This window comes from Mytilus californianus, unplaced genomic scaffold (genome assembly GCF_021869535.1).
Source record: "Mytilus californianus isolate M0D057914Y unplaced genomic scaffold, xbMytCali1.0.p SCAF_29, whole genome shotgun sequence".
In the NCBI taxonomy this organism is placed as follows: Eukaryota; Metazoa; Mollusca; class Bivalvia; order Mytilida; family Mytilidae; genus Mytilus; species Mytilus californianus.
Window position 1 is genome coordinate 2,168,065 of NW_026262678.1, and position 14,532 is coordinate 2,182,596.

Below are 14,532 nucleotides of genomic sequence, written 5' to 3' on the forward strand. Positions count from 1 at the left end.
TTCACTCCAAAAGCATTGATAGCAAAAATAAGATATCCGATAAAAACACGTTGAATGCATACGATATGGACCGACGAAGTCTTATTTTATAGGGCTAGGATGTTATAATGTAGACTGGCATGGTCAGTGAGTTTTCATAGAGTTATAGTTCTTTGCATAGTTTCTTGCATATATGTTTCGGATACTGTTTTGTAATTTAAAATAGAAAATTAGACGTTTTAGCGCTAACGTATAGAACCAATTTTTAGCACCATATGTAGTTTAACAAAAAGTGAAATTATCAAAGCCCATCTTATTGACGGAAATTAAATCATAGTAGAGTAATAAATGTATATAATATCTAGACAGCACAACATTATATCCAATAAATTATTATAAAAGTGATTTTTGTAGCAATACAACCTCATTCCTATTTGTTATTGTTTTAAATTAATTTAAAAGACAATATACCTCAGTGAGTCAAATCGCCATAATTTTCATACCTAATACCAACTATAAGATATTTAAATTCTAAGAATGGTAAGCTGACAATAGGTATACTGAAGTCATTGCGTTTGTCATATAGGTCCTATATTCAAGTTTTCCATAAGCACAGTAAAATGTGCAAGTTTCTTGTCTTCGGTATTGTTAATTTTACAGAGTATTAATAGAAAAGAACATCATCAATATATCAAATTGTTTCCTTTGTCCTTTAAGACTACATGAAGAAGTCGGCTAGCAAGGACCTACAACTAGGAACTAGCAATGATTGGAAACTGACTGTCTCTTGAAATATCGATACACCAAAAACACTGGACACTTTTAATTTGCAAAACACTCATTTGCAAATCCGCCGCCGCCTCTCCTTAGACCTACAGTGTCGTGTAAATAACCAAAATGTGCGGAATTACATGGGATTCAATAATTTCATTGCTTTTCTGCTGTTTTTATTATATATATTTTGTAATTTGATTTAGAAAAACATGGGATTTTCAATATCCCATGGGATAAGGCAAATCCCATGGGATTGACCATTATCCCATGGGATTTTTTTGGGTCCCATGGGATAATTGTAGTCCCATGGGATATTTGTTGTCCCATGGGACAAAAAAAATCCCATGGGACTATAATTATCCCATGGGATTTTTAATATCCCATGGGACAAAATAAAATCCTATGATTCAAATTATAAATATACAGTAAATAAATGTGTATGTTACAATGAATTCTGTTTGGTAGTAAATTGCTTTAAGATGAATCTTTTTAGTTGAATATCTTTTTTGTTCCTTGGAAATGTTAATGCAATTATATTGTTCTATAACTGTTCAAAACTAAACTTTTAAACAACAAAGCAGATAATGTAAGTATCAATATATGTTTATTTATGAATTCTAGAACACTTTTTTGAAACACAATTTTTTCCCATTTGAAATCAATGAAAACTCTATTAATATGCTTAACATACTAGTAGCTTTTTACATAAATCTATTTTTTTTCAGGATATCCCTCCACCCAAAAAATTAATAGTTTCTTGTCATCCAGCATTGTGTGATCGTAATGTATAGTCCACTTTTTTGCCATTCAGCACAGAACATTGTCATTATTGTGGTTTTAATATCTTTAGATATTTAATAGAACTGCAATTCATTGGCTGAGTGATGAAAATAATAACTGATCTGACTTTTGTCTTTGAATTTATTTTGGTCTTGTTTCTGTGTTTTCTCCTTCTATTCTCAGTGATGAATTCCAATCCTTCTGAAAAAGAACCAATAAAATCCGAAGTTATGGATAATAAAAAATTGTATACATACACGACACATGTAGCAAGAACATATGATTTTCAACAAAAAACTGATTGTTGAAGGTTGTCCAGTGTCATCAGTTGCTAACCTCTTACATCCTTTGGTCTCTGATGGAGAGTTGTCAAATTAGCAACATACCACATCTTCCTATTCTAATATTATATAACAATCAATTTATGTATTCTTCTTTATAACATTTGGGTATTTTCCCCAGTTATATATATATATATAGATCAATGTTAAAACTTTAGGCAATTACAATAAAATTCCATTTTTCACAAGAATTTGCAATATATTATACAGAAAGCCAACAATAGAAACAGCACTTCTTTAAGCTTCTGAAGTTCTGAAAGAGTTCCACTTGTGTTTTATTTCAATTAGAAAATACATTGAACTCTTTGGAGATGTTGGAAATTATAACATTGATACAAAAAATTATATTGGTTTTTTTTTCTTATTTTTGTGTTGTTCGGTTGCTGTCTCATTTTTGTATATGGTTATACATATATCCTAAATCTTCTTTTTTATATACTTAATCATTAATACACAATGTAGTAAAAATGGGATATTTTTTATTTTGATAATCTCAAAACATTATTATTCTATCAAATAACTTATTTCCAAGTTCACAAAACACCAATGTGTCAGATATTAATTTTAAGACATGTATAAACATGATCAACAAGCAGTTGACAGGATGTCATGCAAAAATCTCACTAATATTAAACTTTCACAAAAACTCCATAATCAGCGAGTACTATTAAAGTTCTTAGTACAGGACAAATTCCTAGTACAGGACACAATGCCTGACAAACACTAGCATGTGTCAATGTCTAGTCAATCATGTAATCAGGCTCAAAATCTTAGTTTGGCACTGAATTTAAAAATTCACCACATAATGAACATGTGTATGAAATTCAACTTCATGGTAAGCTATGTACCTTAACCTAAAACTTTAACCTAAGAATGTACTATAATTTCACATTATGACATAACTATGTTCAGTGATCCATAAAATCAGGGTAAAAACAGTAAATGTGGTGTTTAATGTATACACAAGAGTGCACACACTGAAATGTTGCACCTTCTTTACTCATCATTGATATCATGTTGATAGTCCTAAATATAAAGCTTTACTACAACTGTCACATAAACTCAACATGATCCAAGAAAATGAATTCAAGAACATATAAACCTGACAAGAAATATATGTAAACCTTACAATCATTCAAATTACTAAATACAGTTGACCTACCGGTATTGCTTATAGTTTCTAAGAAGCAGACTTAACCAAGAAAACTAAACATTGACCAATGAACCATGGAAATGAGGTGAACATCAGATGAACCATGCCAGGCAGACATGTACAGCTTACAATCCTTCCATACAACACATATAGTTGACCTATTGCTTATAGATTAAGAAAAACAGACCAAAACACAAAAACTTAACACTGAGCAATGAACCGTGAAAATAAGGTCAAGGTCAAATTAAACCTGCCGGACTGACATGAACATCATAAAATGTTTCCATACACCAAATATAGTTGACCTATTGCATTTAGTGTTAGAAAAAAAGACCAAAACTCAAAAATTTAACTTTGACTACTGAACCATGAAAATGAGGTCATGGTCAGATGACACCTGCCAGCTAGACATGTACACCTTACAATCATTCCATACACCAAATATAGTAGACCTATTGCATACAGTATAAGAAAAACAGACCAAAACACAAAAACTTAACTATAACTACTGAACCATGCAAATGAGGTCAAGGTCAGATGACACCTGCCAGTTGGTCATGTACACCTTACAGTCCTTCCATACACCGAATATACTAGACCTATTGCTTATAGTATCTGAGATATGGACTTGACCACCAAAACTTAACCTTAAATATAAAAAAGAAGATGTGGTATGATTGCCAATGAGACAACAACTCTACACAAGAGACCAAATGACACAGAAATTAACAACTATAGGTCACCGTACGGCCTTCAACAATGAGCGATGCCCATACCGCACAGTCATCTATAAAAGGCCCCGAAATGACAATGTAAAACAATTCAAACGAAAAACTAACGGCCTAATTTATGTACAAAAAATGAACGAAAAACAAATATGTAACACATAAACAAACGACAACCACTGAATTACAGGCTCCTGACTTGGGACAGGCACATACATACAGAATGTGGCAGGGTTAAACATGTTAGCGGGATCCAAACCCTCCCCCTAACCTGGGACAGTGGTGTAACAGTACAACATAAGAACGAACAATAATAAAATGCTCCGCTGGGGCGCAGCTTGATACGACCGCAGAGGTCGAACCTTGAACAGTTGGGGCAAGTATGGACACAACATTCAAGCTTGATACAGCTCTGAATTTGGATTGTGATTAAATATTTGACACAGCATAGGTTTCTGACACAGAATGAATGTGGTCTAGGAACTTAAAAAATTTTAATTTACCTATTCAAACCATATCATAATGATTTGCTTTTATATATAAATCAGAAATAACCAATTTAAAATGGAAAATTTTAAAGAAAAAAAAAGGAAAAAAAATCCTCCCCCCCCAAATTTTTTGAACCCCCTTATGATTCATCACCCCAAAACTCAATAACAGCCTTCCCTTTGTGGTATGGTACCTTGCAGTTCAATTTCAGAGAGATTCATACACTTGAACACAAGTTATTGTCTGGAAACTAGAAAAATGCTTGTTTTTTTGGTCCCTTTTTGGCCCCAAATTCCTAAACGTTTAGGGCAATTACCCCCAAACTCAAACCCGGCTTTCCCTTTGTGATATGGAACCTTGTAGTACAATTTCATAAAGATCCATACACTTACACACAAGTTATTGTCCTGAAACTAGAAAAATGCTTGTTTTTTGTCCCTTTTTGGCCCCTAATTCCTAAAATTTTGAGGCAATTACCCCCAAAATCAATCCCAGCCTTCCCTTAGTGGTATGGTACCTTGCAGTACAATTTCAGAGAGATCCATACACTTGAACACAAGTTATTGTCTGGAAACTAGAAAAATGCTTATTTTTGGCCCCTTTTTCCTAAACGTTTTGGGCAATTACCTCCAAACTCAATTCCAGCTTTCTCTTTGTGATATGGAACCTTGTAGTACAAATTCAGAAAGATCCATACACTTACACACAAGTTATTGTCATGAAACTAGAAAAATGCTTGTTTTTTGCCCCTTTTTTGGCCCCTAATTCCTAATATTTTGAGGCAATTACCCCCCAACATCAATCCCAGCATTCCCTTTGTGATATGGAACCTTGTGGTACAATGTCAGAGATCCATACACTAACACACAAGTTATGTCTGGAAGTTACAAAAATGCTTATTTTTGGCCCCTTTTTGGCCCCTAATTCCTTAACTGTTGGTACCATAACCCCCAAAATCAATCCCAACCTTTCTTTTGTGGTATTGAACCTTATGGTAAAATTTCATAGAGATCCATTCACTTAAACTAAAGTTAAAGTGCGAAAACCAATGTGTCTTCGGACGACGACGACACCGACGACGACGCCAACATCATACCAATATACGACCGCAAAAAAAATCAGTTGAAAGAGGCTTAACTCATCAGATGGATAAAAATACAAATACTACAAATACAAGTGGACGTGGCCGGGTACTTGTACATCCAAACAACAAAAAGACACTAAGTACAGATCTGAGAGTACTCGCAGTTACTGACAGCTAGTACAAAGCCACTAACAACTAATAAAAAAAATCATGCATCTAAGACTAAGTTCTTGTTCACTGATCCATGAAATGAGGTCTAGGTCAAGTGAAAACTCTCTGAAGAGCATGAGGACCTTGCAAGGTACGCACATACCAAATATAGTTATCCTATTACTCATAATATGGGAGAAATTAACATTACAAAAAATCTGAACTTTTTTTTCAAGTAGTCACTGAACCATGAAAATGAGGTCAAGGACAATGGACATGTTTCAGACAGAATTCGTATCATGAGGCATCTATATACAAAGTATGAAGCATCCAGGTCTTCCACCTTCTAAAATATAAAGCTTTTAGGAAGTTAGCTAGTGCCCACTGCTTACGCCACTGCCGTAGCCGCCACCGGATCACTATCCCTATGTCGAGCTTTCTGCGACAAAAGTTGCAGGCTCGACAAAAATACATGAACATTTTAAAGTACTAAATTTTGAGTATATACATGTAAAACCACAAGTTACTAACTGAAGTTCATGGTGAACTGTAACCAAAAACTTAAAGTGAATACAATTAAGAGAAAGACAGATGGATGCACAAACACTATCATAACAGAGCATAAAACTTACCAAACAAGATGTTTTACATTTATCCTTCAGAAGCAGGAAAACTGAAGTGTTTCTTTTCTTTCTCTGCCCTCCAGGATATAAACTTCAAATTCATTCATGCAAAATATGAAAATCTGCAAAAGTAGGACCTTGTACCGCAGCTTATCCACATTTTGACTTTTGAACTGCATTGTTCTTTTCATCTTGCTGGCAACCTAAACATAAAAAAAAATGATAAACACATAATTCTGGATTAACTTTCTGTATTTATTTTTGTTGGTACAAACAATTTTTTCCAACTTTAAACTAAATCTGCCTCTGCTTTAAAAATCAACTGAAAACCATGTATTTATCTTAATTGAAAACAATTTCTTGAGTTTTTCTCATTTGTATCACCCTGTTATTATATATAAATTTTATTTTTGTCCCTTTTTAAAAATAGGAATGGTTCAAATTCCTCAATAATCATGATAATTCTAGTCAGTCAATTAAAAATGTATGAATAAATTATTTAACCTGTATACTATTAATATCAATATATTTCATTTTTGATAAAAACTAGGCTCTGTGTTGAAGACCATACCTTGACCTATAATGGTTTACTTTTATAAATTGTGTGACATGGATGGAGAGTTGTCTCATTGGCACTCATACCACATCTTCCTATATCTACAAACAGATTCTATGGGCGAGCAGACATTATACCCTGGAGGTGGTTTTAAAAAAAGCATACGACTTAGATGTACCATAAGCATGGAAAAACAATTCAGCAGTCAGTTTCACAAAAAAACTTACAAATAATATTGATAGTAATTAAGTCATGTACAATACAGTATACTTACGATAAATTGTAAGTTTTTTTTTTGTAAAACTGACTCAAGTATACTTATAATCAATCTTAGTCGTAAGTATTAAGTATTATTCATCTTTTGGATAATTTGTTGGTTTATTTTATGAATATACAGTGGCAGATCCAGAACTTTTCATAAGGGAGGGCCGGCTCCAGTCATGCATCAGTGATCCCTATATAATCAACCAAATTTTTCCCAAGAAAGCCCCCCCCCCCCCCGCGGATCAGCCTATGATATATGTTTATATATCTCTCTGATATGCCATTTCAAATCAAATGTGTATTAAATAAAACTTTACACTAGAAAAGTAATGGATAGTTACTCATTTGGGAAACTTACAAGTTCACAGCATGTCGGTGCCTGTGACTGTGTTCAAAGTGGTGGGTTTTCACCCTCGTTGTATTGCGGAATAACGATTTAGGCAAATTGAGAAAAACATCATGTCTGTGGTTGATAATAGTGTGTGTGCATTAATTTAATTTTCTATACCTTCTTATTTAATATTTTTCCAATTTTGAGTACTGACGGCAAGTGTTGTAACCAATGTCTTGAGACCAATGTGCTATTTACAAGTGCGATCGAGAAATGCAGGGGAAAGAAACTTATCAATTATGTTTATTCTTAAGACAAAACTGAGCCGCCGTAAAAATGAACCGTGTCGAGGAGGTTACTGACACGTAATAGGGAAGAGACATATTTACACATATGTGTATATATGTCTCTGTAATAGGGTCATCCCTCGAGAACATTAACTAGTACATTGATAGTTTACTATGCAGTCAGTATCCCGAAAAAAAACCGTATGGATGCAAAACGCTTAGTGGTTTCGGCTGACTACTAATACGTGCACTTTGTCTAAAAAATATCCCGGCAGCGTCAAAGTTGAAGTCAGGATCTTGGGGGGGGGGTCTTCTTTTTCTGTGTTCTTTATTTTTTTTTTTGCTATATTTCTCTAAACTTACACTTTTTGCTCATTACTCTCTTTCCTAATATTTTAGCATTTCATTATTCTTTAATCTTTATTGTTTGCCCGTTATTCTCTATTCTGTTAACCCCCATCCATACTTAAGCTTTCGGTAGTTTATTTTATCCTATTTCTGTCTAAATACATTATTTATCACAAAACAAAAACTTACTAAATATTTTTTCATGAAGTCCTCACCAGTTGCGGATCCAAAAAATGTCATAAGGAGGCACTTACTGTCATGCATAAAGAGGGGGCCCGCTTCATTGATTCTCTAAATAATCAACCAATTTTTTTCCAAAAAAGGGGCGGCCCCCCATGCCCTCACCTTAATCCACCTCTAAACCCTTCCCACTTCGTATCCTTGAATTCAGATTCAAGATCTCTCTGACTAAAGTAAGTAAGTAAGTCACATTTGCTTATATCAGGTTTTTGAATTGAACTGGCGGATAGTTGTTTCATTACCAATCGTACCACATCTCCTTATTTATATATATACGAAAGCTTTATTCATATTTTTTGGTGTATTGATGAATGTGTAAAGATGCAGCAATTGTAATACATTTTAAAATACAGCACAAGAGATGCAGATTATATAAAACCAATCTCACTATACAAATCCTTGATAAAACTTATAAGTCGAAGACATACTGACAAACGCCATGGCAAAAACTTAAAAACGACCAAATGACGTACAACAGTATATAAAACTTGACTATAACATTTAAAACACATAAGAAGCACCCAGACAGTCAAACAGAAATTAAAAGAATAAATAATTTGTAAAGATTTTCAACTAGGCCTACAGCTATATTTTCTTATCGGCTAAACATAGGTTCTGGTATTATGTGATAAGTCATTTTTTCATGCAGACCCAGTTTTATTGATACCTTGAACTTAAAGTGGTTTTATGCATATCAGCCCAGATTATGTGTGTAATTTTATTGAACAATTCAACAATACACGTTCTAAACAGGTTAAATTCAATTTAAAAATTTACAAATTCAGATCTACTGGCATTCAACACCCAATTACTTACTTGCTGTATATTGCTAACTTTGATTGTATATTGTCAATCCCTCCACATCGTGAATACGCCATGCGAGGTGTTGGATAAGTTTGATACAGGGTGGCGGCTTCGAAGCGTAGAAAAAAATCCAGGTAAATGAAAGTGTAAAATTGTGTTGTTGAAAATTTTAAGTACTAAATTCCTAAATTTGTACTTAACTCTGTTCTACGGGTAACATGGTTGTTTGATATGAAAATAGGATAAAAAGCATCCGGAAAAATTAATTATCACGTTATAAGTATTCGTAAATGGATATGAAAAAACTTAACAAGGAATAAGTATTGGTAAACGGACAGAAAGTCGCAGGACAAAGGTTTAGATTAATTATTTTACAATTGTTTAAATATATGAGAGAAAGTTCTTGACGAATTGACTTTATTTATAGATAAATGTATTTAGTTGAGGAAATGATTAATTCGCCTTCAAATAGTTTTTTTTATCAATAACTTATAAAAAGGAGACATTTTTGACAGCATGACTTCAGTAAATTACCAAACCACTTTTGCAGATTGTTTTCTTAACAATCATTGTTCATATTAATATTCAAAAATAAATTTTGTTTACAAGTCCGTTTCCTTTTAAAAATGTTTCAGAAAAATACTGAAACGTTTTTAAAATTAAGTTTATTCAAAGAAAAAAATATCCCAAAACTGAATCGTGACTTTTTACTTGTTACTTTTTGTTGTACGTTCTAAGTGTCAATCCTAGCAAACAAAAATTTGGAAATAAAATCGATTACAATGTAATTTTATAGAAGGAAAAAGGGGGGTTAATGAACAAATTATTACTATACACTCACATACTTCTAAAAAGATTTGCATATGTAAGCTGTCTATAGATAATGTTAAATTATTTCAGGAGTTTCAATTAATTTAGGAGAAAAAAAAGATTATAAACAGTTTAGTTTTCAACGCCTACTACTACAAAAAATAGTGATTCTTTTTGTAGATTTGGTACTTCAGTTTCGACTCAAAATTTCCTATTGTAATTGTTAGATGCCAAATATTTAGGAGAAGATTGTATTTGTACTTTATGTAATTGTGGTGATATTGGCGACGCAATTCATTATATTATAGCAAGGATTTGTAAAAATCCTTGATTATAGAATGTTCGGCAATAGACGAAAGTAGACAAACCCTATTTAAACGGGGTTTTGATCTCCAAGGACGCCACATTTTACATCGAATAAGATCTACATTTGTTAACGTTTTCAAATGAAATAACTTGAATTGAAAATTTCCCGACTATGTGAAGATTTCTTATATTTCTAAATGGCTTCAATTATTACATACAAAACGAAACATTTATTTAACTTTTTTTGTAAAAACAATATTCATGTATTTTAATATTTTTTCCAAGGAAACGTTTTTTTTTTGTTTGTTTGCAAAGTTTACTTGTATGTGTTTATAACCATCACCAATCAGTCCTAATTATTAAAGATCAAACGTTGTAATCAAAATGATGATTGGTATTGAATATGATCATCGGTCATGCATGACGTATCCCAGATAACTTCTTTAATGTTGGTTTGATTTTATCAAAACCAAAATTATAAGATCAAATATTAAATTATCTATCGAATGTATACCCTCAACGCTCACTAAAACATATATACATGTCCTGAGTGACTTTTTATGTCCTGTCTGCACTCAGGAGGTCCTTAGCGGTTTTTAGACGTACCGTTAATTTACAGGCATATATTTGAAGCTTTTCTTAATTATGTACATTATCTATAGGTATACATGTATCAGACAAAAAGACTTTCCAATGAACTTAGTTCTAGTTATCTTAGTTCCTAGTCACAGGCACTTGTCTCAGAAAAAAATGTCCTATATACTTTTAATGTTATATTAAGCAGGGACTTTCTATACCAAGTTAGTATAGAAAGTCCCTGTATTAAGGTATATAGGAAACAAAATTCTGAGACAAGTGCCTGTGGTCCTAGAGTGAAATAAATCCACTGGGAATTGGCCTTTTTAAACACATCTATATATACGTTTTCTCAAGGGTTTGTACATGTAAAGTGAAATTATGTTTACTCAATGCGTAGTTACATAAGTTTATTTGCTACTTTTTTCTTCTTTATTTTATATAAATGATTTTTTTTTTTTAAATTTTAACATTTTTTTCTTCGAAAGAATTGTAGTGTTGCAATAGGGAATCGACACAGATACTTAACTACATTTAACGAAAAAAAAATTGTGTAATGTCATCAATCTGTATTACACATAGACAGGATGTTCTCTAGAAAACTATGATATTTCTAATACGTTATACACACCCCAGGGTACACGCACTGTCGTAATGGAAAATTACTGCATGCTTTAATTACCTGTAATCAGCCATGCAACAAATCAGTTGACTGACCATGTCATTACAGTTTAAAAGTTTTTCCTCAGATCAAAACGGAATATTCATTTTAACTTTAAAATTTAAAACTTTAAAAAGTAAACTTTGATATAATTATGACGTTAAAGAATTTAACAATTTAAAAATCGGATTTTCCCAAAGATTAAGATACAATTATATTTATTATTCTGGGACTGACAGATATATCACAGGCACTTGTATCAGAATTTTTTTCCTATATACTTTTATTAAAGTATATAGGATTTTTTTTTCTGAGACAAGTGCCTGTGAGATATATGCATGCCTAAGTCCCAGACATATATAATTGTAAATCAAAATGATTTACATAGTTACTGGGAAATAATATAATGTTCAGTTATGTTGATGTCACAAATACACATGAATTATTTGATGATGCATGCTGGAATTTCTTATCTAACTGCATGACGGTGACCACAGACATATATATATATATATCCATTTACTAATTCTATAATTTCTTGAGAAAAAAAATCTGGAGGGAAGTCAGAGGGAAGTGAAACAAACATTTTAAGCTTTAATTAAAAATTGTTGGGAAAACAATAAAATACGACACTGCATGAGTTTTGAAAAAAAAGTTTATGATTGGTCTTAATTTTTTTTTTAATAAAGATAGAAACAATTTTTTGTCCCAAGAAAAAAAAAACAATGCCCCCTCTTTAGCCAAACCGACACACGCCGATGAATGAAGAATTCCAAGTAGGGTCACAAGGTAACATTTTAAAACTTTTTCAGTCGCCCAGTCTCAAAAAGCAATTTTGACTGGCATTGTTTTAGTCGAATTATGTTTTTGCAGGTCAGGTTGCAAAGTGGCAGGTCGCGATCGGATTTGACAATGTCAAGTTGACAACGGTCCTAAAAAATATCCGAAAAAACGATCAATACTTAATTGATAGGGGGTGTCGCTGGGGTTCTGTTACCCCACCCTATTCATATAATTTAGATCTTAAAAATGTATTATACCTTTTCATATATTGCGAGGGTAAAATTGTAACCTTTTCCCATATTGGAATTGGTTGGTTTTCGTGGGGTGTGTTGGAAAAGTGGAATATTTAAGGCTAAGATTCTGTATGTAATGTTTACTTACGGCGAGACTTTCGGCTGTGAAAAAATGACAGGGCTTTTCATATACAAGTAATTGGAACTTTATCGACCTTATCATATATTTCTGATAGTTTTCCCCACCTATTCCCATATTTTCAAGCTGGAAAAAGTGACCTATTCCAGCGGCACGTCATATCACCTTGTATATAGGAAGTGCCCCCCCCGAGTAAAATACACAAATGTATAATACCTTAATTCAGGAGCACAGTCTGTCTTTACCGTAAATAACTTCGAGATTAATATGTAAGTTTACTTTGCTAATCGATGTTCCTGTAATTCAGATTTAAATTTATTTGTGAGACCCCCGTCACTATTTATATTCACTCAAAGAAAGGGGTTCTCCGTTACTGGGAAAATCCAAGGACGTATTGTGTTAGTTATACGTCCTTGGAAAATCGTATCTGATTCAGGATCAATTTATCGGTTACATCTTTTGGTAGTCCAAATAATTATGACGTCTAGCAAGGCTATTTTATTTTTTTTATGCCCCCGCCGTAGCGGTGGGGGCATTAAGTTTTACCCTTGTCCGTCTGTACGTACATACGTCCGTACATCCCAAAATTGGTTTCCGTTCTCTAACTTGAGTTTGCCTCAACCAAATGTTAAAGTAAAAACTTATACACAATGCTTATTACCACAAAACACAGATCAAGTTTGAATTTTGGTGGCGTCACTTTAACCGTTCTAGAGTTATGCCCCTTTTTAAATGGAAAAATTGCAAAATTTTTAGTTTCCATTCTCTAACTTAAGTTTGCCTCAACCAAATGTTATAAAACTTATACACAATGCTTATTACCACAAAACACAGATCAAGTTTGAATTTTGGTGGCGTCACTTTAACCCGTTCTAGAGTCATGCCCCTTTATAAATGGAAAAATTGCAAATTTTTTATTTTCTTCTAAATATCAAGTAATTTTTAAAATTGGAATTATCTCCCTTTGTCCATTATTATAGTTGAATCAACTACAATCAATGCTTTATACAATGCAATGTTTAATTTTGACTTCCAATGATAAAACACAGATCAAGTTGAATTTGGGTAGTGTCACTTTAACCATTATTGAGTTATGCCCCTTTATAAATTGAACGATTGCAAATTTTTAGTTTCCATTCTGTAACTTAAGTTTGCCTCAACCAATCATTATGAAACCTATACCCAATATTCATAACCACAAAAACTAAGATCAAGTACAAATTTTTTGTTTCCGTTTTCTAACTTTAGTTTGCCTCAACCAAATGTATGATGAAACTTATACACAATGCTTATTAGTACATAATACAGATTAAGTACGAAATTAGGTGGCGACAAATTACCATTCTTGAGTAATGTCCCTTTATAAACATAAAAATTGCTGAATTTTTCGTTTCCGTTCTCTAACTTTAGTTTGTCTCAACCAAATGTTATTAAACTTATACACAACCGTTCTAGAGCTATGCGTGTTTACAAATAGAAAAATTGCTGAATTTTTAGTTTCTGTTCTCTACTTAAGTTAGCCTCAACCAAATGTTATGAGACTTACACACAATGCTTAATACCACAAAACTCAGATCAAGTTCAAATTTGGGTAGCGTCACTTTTACCGTTCTTCAGTTATGTCCCTTTATAATTTTTCTATCTATCTATCTTCATATTTCCGCACTCAGTCACAACTTTGACTATTACGTGCCCAGAAAAAAGTTAAAATAGCCTTGTAAGACGTCATAATTATTTGGACTAATCTTTTGGCAAATATGGTCGTACCACAGGGGTTTGTTACAATTTGCCGGGTTTTCTATCTTTACGAACCCTGAAAAACTTACCAGGCCAGGTGATAAAAAATCTGTCTCCCCTTTTTATCCCACCAGAAAATCAAAAGGTTGTCTCCTTACACCTACATGACAAAAACATATACAAATATGGTATCATTGCCAATGTGACGGCTCTTCAACAGAAACTTAAACCGTAGAAGTTAACAACTATATAGGTCACCGTACAGATTTCAACAATGGGCTAAAAAGCCAAACTGCGTAATAAGCTACAAAAGGCTAAAATAGATAGACAATATCTGACAAGGGTAGAAATGTTCAGAA

The 14,532-nt window shown here is 32.8% G+C and overlaps 1 long non-coding RNA gene across 3 annotated transcripts; it reads right to left on the reverse strand.

Annotated features, from left to right (window-relative positions):
* Window positions 1-1,338: 1,338 nt before the first annotated feature.
* Window positions 1,339-9,449, reverse strand: LOC127732884 (uncharacterized). 3 transcript variants are annotated; one of them, XR_007996479.1, is made up of 3 exons: window positions 8,941-9,449; window positions 6,108-6,301; window positions 1,339-1,734 (listed from the first exon to the last, which is right to left on the reverse strand). It is a non-coding gene; the product is annotated as an uncharacterized LOC127732884 (long non-coding RNA). The 3 variants fall into 3 exon arrangements; XR_007996480.1 differs by lacking the exon at window positions 8,941-9,449 and adding an exon at window positions 7,427-7,874; XR_007996478.1 differs by lacking the exon at window positions 8,941-9,449 and having other exon boundaries at window positions 6,108-7,116.
* Window positions 9,450-14,532: the final 5,083 nt, after the last annotated feature.